Genomic DNA, 6493 nt, shown 5'->3' with positions numbered 1-6493 from the left:
CGGCGGAGGAGATGAGCGGGATCTTTGAAATTTTCTAAGTTGAACAGGGAAGGGGGGAGAACACTACGGTTTCTTTTAACCCCTTGCCCCTTTAGTCGTGGTTGCAAATTGCAACTGGGACTAAAGGGACCTTTTGTCCGGGTTGCAATTCAATGGGGACAAAAGGCCCTTTTTCGATTTATCGTCTCCCGCCTATTTTTTGCAAATAGATTATATATATATTTTCACTGGATTTTAGGAACATGCAAAAATATGTTAAATTTGCAAGTATAATGATAATAAGTTTGAATGAGTCATTAATTCTATACTAGTTCTTTTAGTTTCTAAAATAGTTATTTTACTGCATCACTATCATCAAGAAACTATTCAATTAAATAATTTCAACGCGCGAAAAATTCAATTGATGTATGTGGTTAACATTGTTCATATTGATCGAATAAATCTTCACCTCAACTAATTTAAACACACATGAAATCATAGATACGTTAAATTAAAAATTGTATCAAGTAGTACATGAAATCATAGAACTTTACAATGTAACTTTACATAAAGGTGAAGCATATTTAGTGCATTACAATGTAATGTTAAAAAACTTCTTGATGAAAGTTCCTTGGTCATGATCGTGGCATAAGTACGGAGCCTCTTCTTTGGCTAGCACGATGGTTGGGTCAACTTCAATAACGAATGGAGGCATGCCATCAAACTGACCATAATCATCTGATTGGTCTGTTTTGTCCTCGACTCCAACATTTTTTCTTTTACCTGGAAGAACTATGCGGCACTTTGGCTCCCATGGCTCTTCTTAATTTTTCTTTGGTTTGCTAGACATGTCCTTCACATAGAAAACCTGATGCACATCATTGGCAAGGACAAATGGTTCATCATTGTATCCAGTCTTGGTCAGGTCCACTATTGTCATTCGATACTAATCTTTGGTTACGCCACCTCCTGTTAGCTTCACCCATTAGCAACAAAACAGAGGGATGGTGAGCGGTTCGTATTCGAGTTCCCATATCTCCTCTATGAAACCATAATACGAGTCCTTGCTCCTGTTGCTATCTATCGCATCTATGCGGACACCCCTATTCTGGTTCATGCTTTTCTGGGCTTGGGCTCTCATGTAAAATGTATAACCATTTATCTTGTAGCCTTGGAATTTCACGATTGTGCTAGAAGGTCCCCTGGATAACCAAGCGAGTTGTGGGTGAATTTTAGAGTTACCCATAAGGTGTTGATGCAACCAAGAGGGAAAAGTATCCATGTGATGACGTATAATTCAAGCATCAGGTGTTGGCAAAATAGAGTCTGCTTATGTTGCTCGATATACGGAGCCACAAAGTATGATTGTTGCAAAATAGTGAAGTGTGCCTTGAAGAACAAATCAGTCATTGCTCAAACTTGATTTCCTTCCAAGGGTGCCCGTTCCCTGCAGCCTCCCCTCGTGGCGTGAAGTTGGAACCCCAATCAAATTAATTGAGTCAATAAAATCAACACAAAACTCAATGACCACCTCTGTTCCATATCCCTTGGCGATGCTTCCTTCTGGACGGGCACGATTATAAACATAGTTTTTTAGGACTGACATGAACCTCTCCAAAGGCCACATAATGTGTAGGAATACTGGACAAAAAATAGTAATCTTTTTGACTAGGTGAATGAGGAGGTGCGTCGTAATATTGAAGAAGGATGGTAGAAATACCAACTCAAAGCTGACAAGACATTGTACCACAACGTTCCGTAGCTTTACTAGCTTGGTTGGATTGATTGCCTTCTGCGAAATCACATTGAGAAACGCGCAAAGCTTTACAAGCGCCAATCGTACATTCTCTATGTTGACGTCAGATTTTGACACATGTTTGGAATCGGCGTCAAAGAGGAGAAAGGTGGCCAGTGCGGCGGCTAGAAGCTACAGTTGGGAATCGGTCGATTAAGCTATAGTGTTTCGGCTGACTGGCAGAGGCAGTTGATAGAGGCTTGCCAATTGGTTTGGCCGATATGGGCCTAAGGTAGGCCAAGATGAAGATTAGTTGGAGATGGAGATTGGCCCGTGGGAAAATAATAACCAACTTGGATACGAGTTGTGTTTGTAAATATTTATTATCGTTTTAAATTAGAGATAAATCCTAGTTGGTTAGGAAATCAGTTGTGGTAGGGTATAAATAGCTGCCTCGTGAGGCTTGTAAAAAACAACATCAATCAACACAAAAATCTACTTTTTCCTCGTACTTACTTTCAAGTCGACGACTTTGCCAAAACCTTTTTCCTTCACGAGTTTGTACGGGTTGGCAGGGCTGCATCGACACGATCTCCGACCAATTCTACAAGTTCCGCTTATCGGGTAATATCTAAGCTTTATCTTCAGGCGCATCGCTGTTGTTTCGTTTAGATTTATTCACCAGTTATCGATATCAACTAGAATCATAGGTTTTACCTGTTATTTTAGTTTTTATCACCAGTTATCTAGCTTGAAGTACGAACTATTGGCTTTTATTATTTTTATCCTTTATTATCACATAGCCGATTAGATCTACACCAAGTGTCGCTTTTGTAGGGTTGTTTAGGTTGCTCCAGTAGTTTTCCTTACAATTTCTACGTGAGTGTCGGCTGTTTTATAGCCGGTCACCTTTACAGTAAATTGGCCGATTTGCTGATACACTTTTCAAGGTAGATCGGAACTTTAGCCGATCAAGATCCCTGGAATTTAATACTTTTCTTTCCTTGTCAATCGACAGGTCAGATTGACTGGCACGCAGCACGAACCGCACTAAGGCGATAACCCAAACAGGAGTTAAGCAGATTCTCCCGGGTCGTGTGTCCGACGCTGAGGATCATCGGCCGATTTTCAGCGCCAACACTCTGGTAGAATACCCCTTAGTGCAACCGAAAGCAACTGGGTCATCAATATGTGGCAGTCATGGGCCTTGAGATTTGTAAACTTCTTTTCTTTTAAATTTATTATTCATGCATTCAAACATGCTATCCTTCTCTTCCTTGCTGAGAGTGTAACTAGCAAGACATAGTAGTCTGTCCATTATCTCTCTTTTTCGGATTTAGGTCATCTCATTGCTTCATATGTTTTAGGTCCTGTCGTGCTTCCAATGTATCTTTTGAGTTCTCATAAACACCCATGAAGCCTAGCATATTCACGCAATGATTCTTTGTCAGGTGCATCACGTCTATTGCGTTGTGGACCTCTAGGATTTCCCAATAAGGTAGCTTCCAAAATTTTGACTTCTTCTTCCACATGGGTGCACGTCCGTTATCGTCGTTCAGAATAGGTTCGCTACCCAGACCCTTTCCAAAGACTACCCTTACATCCTTTACCATCTCAAAGACACGCTTTCCATTATGGTGTGCAGGACTTTTACGATGGTCTGTTGCCCCTTTGAAATGCATCCCTTTCTTTCTCAATGGATGGTTAGTAGGGAGAAATTGACGCTAGCCCATATAAATGACCTTCTTACAATGTTCCAAATATATGCTGTCTATGTCGTCTAAATAGTGGGTGCAGGCCTGATATCCCTTGTTTGTCTGTCCTAAAAGGTTACTCAGTGCAGACCAATCATTGATGGTTATGAACAACAATTCTTGTAGGTCAAAGCTCTCTTATTTATCCTCATCCCACACATGTACACCTTCCTTCCAGAGCAGTAAAAGTTCATCAATCAATGGTCTTAGGTACACATCAATGTAGTTGCTGGGTTGTTTTGGGCCTTGGATAAGTACCAGCATCATAATGAACTTCCTCTTCATGCACAACTAAGGAGGAAGGTTGAACATACGTAGGGTCACAGGCCAAGTACTATGACCACTACTCAACTCACCGAATGGATTGAATCCATCAATACTTAAACCAAACCTTATATTCCTTGCATCAATATCAAAGTCTGAGAATGCTCTATCAATTGATCACCACTGGGCCCCATCCATGAGGTGTCTTAGCATCTCATCTTGCTTACATTCTTTTTTGTGCCATCGCATCATCTTAGCATTCACCTTGTTTCTAAACAAACACTTCAAGTGTGGTATTAAAGGGAAATACCACATCACCTTCACGGGAACTCCCTTCTTGGGAGGCTGCCCCTTGACATCACCAGGATCATCTCGCCTGATCTTATACCACACCCTCTACACATAGGATAAGTATCCAATTTCTCGTATTCATCATCACAATAGAGATTACAGTCATTAGGGTATGCGTGTTCCTTCTCAACCTCCAATCCCAGAGGGCAAACAATCTGTTCAGCTTCATATGTTGTGGATGGCGATTCATTATTCTCAGAAAGAATCTTCTTCACAATGCTCGACATCCCCTGAAATGCCTTATTGGACACACCATTTTTGGCCTTCCATTGCAGAAATTCTTATGTGGCACCTAGTCTTTTATGCCCCTGCATGCAATCTGGGTACAAGAATTTTTTGTGATCATTAATCATGCGCTGCAACTTTTTTGATTCCTTCACAATTTCGCAATCTCTGTGTGCATCCCGTAGCACCCGACCAAGGTCATCAATAGGGATGTCTTCTGCAAACTGATCTTCATCAGCCTCGCCCATTGTAGTATCTGCAAAAGCTTGGCTTGCAGCCTAGTCCGAAATATTGTTATCATCCTCCTCTTCTTCGTTGTGCTTGGTCCAAACTAAATAGTTAGGCATGAAACTATATCTAAACAAGTGGCTGTGAGTACTCCCCCAAGAAGATTAGTCCTTGTTACTACATTGGAAGCATGGACAATATATGAATCCGTTCTCTAGCTTGTTGGCTTTGGCCACTTCAAGAAAATAATGGAAGCCATCAACAAACTCCTTGGTCCGTCTGTCTGCGTTATACATCCATTGCCGGTCCATCTACGTCGTATTACGTGAGAAATGGACATAGGTCTTCGTATTAGATAAAAAACTTGATCAATATTCATAATTTACACCAATCAATCTTCATAATGGATTGAAATAATTCACATGAAAATTACACCATTCCACATTCATAACAATCACTAAAGACACATATAAAGATTACACTCAAAACAAGACAATAAAGATACATATGCACTAATAATTACAGACACTCCATAGTGGACTTCACGTAGCCAATTATCCTAAAATAATGCTACAACATAGTAGAATGTTTGCTCTTCAAGCCATCTCTACACTTAACTCAATCTTTTCTGAAGTATATCGAGAGTCATCTCCACATATCTAGTACCAAAAAATAATGGCACAACAGAACATCTTTGAGTCCACACACTCAGGCTGAATATCATAAAGAATCTTGAAATAATTGTCCAAATGTCTTTTGGAGCAAGTGCCACATTCTCATAATAGAAGTGTCACACATACAATAGCCCGTCCAGGCAAAAGATCTATCCACTGAGCATGGCCCACGGTGGCAAGCCAAAACCAACCAAAAGCCTCTAGGTCAAGGTCAATGAAGAATAGATCTTTGCTTGAAGAGGATATTGGGCTAGCATACTTCTATTATGAGAATTAAGCTCCAAAAGTCATTTGGATAATTATTTCAAGATTCTTTTATGATATTCAGCTCGAGTTTGTGGACTCAAAACTCTTCTGTTCTACCATTATTTTCTGGTACTGGAGGAGCAGAGGTGACTCTCCATAGACTTTGAAGAAGATTGAGTTATGTGTAGAGAATAGTGTAAGCATGTTCTGTTAACTGGGATTGGAGGAACGGAGATGGTACATCCATTGCCGATGCATCTGCATCGTATTTTGTGGAAAATGAACATAGAGTTTCGTATATAATTATTGTTTATAATATTTAGTTCTTACATTAAACATGAGATAAATAAATTATTGGTCAAAAAATACAATTATTAATTGTTAAATTATAGTGACATGAAAAATGTAGCAATAACCAAATTCTATTTTGTTACGCCTAAAATTTATTTACCTTAATTTTATTGCAATGACTAAATATTAAAAACATATTTACTCTAATTTTTTCTCATACATAATATTAAAATCCTTTCCATTCTCCCTCACATTTACTCTCCATTCTCCCTCACATTCTAGATCAAAATCCTCTCCATTCTCCCTCACATTCTCCCACAAATCAAATTGTTTTAACTAAAATGAATCGTATATAACAAGCAAACTATCCATCACATTCTAGCTCAAAAATATGTATAAATAAAAATTCTCTCCATTCTCCCTCATTCTAAAAAACTCATTTTTCACCCTCTCTAAAGCATAAAACAAAGCATAATAACAATAAATGAAAGGAGGATGAAGTAGCTAACCTTCACAACACTTTGGATGAGTGAAATCCTCATGGAAATGAGGAAAAAATTCGGGCAGCACCTCCCCTAGGGTTTCTTCATCGCCATGGAGAGGAGGATGAAGCTCTCTGGTGGAGGGGAGTGGCTTGGGCAGAAGGAGAAAGAAGAGGTCTCTGTCCTGCGATTTTATAGGGGACGAGATTTTGTCCTGATTGGAAATTCCAACCGGGACAAAAAATAACCCTTTTGTCCTGGTTG

The sequence above is a fragment of the Setaria viridis genome, chromosome 2, assembly GCF_005286985.2.
Source record: "Setaria viridis chromosome 2, Setaria_viridis_v4.0, whole genome shotgun sequence".
NCBI lineage: Eukaryota > Viridiplantae > Streptophyta > Magnoliopsida > Poales > Poaceae > Setaria > Setaria viridis.
The sequence above is the reverse complement of the archived record's forward strand: the minus strand, read 5'-3'. Positions refer to the sequence as shown.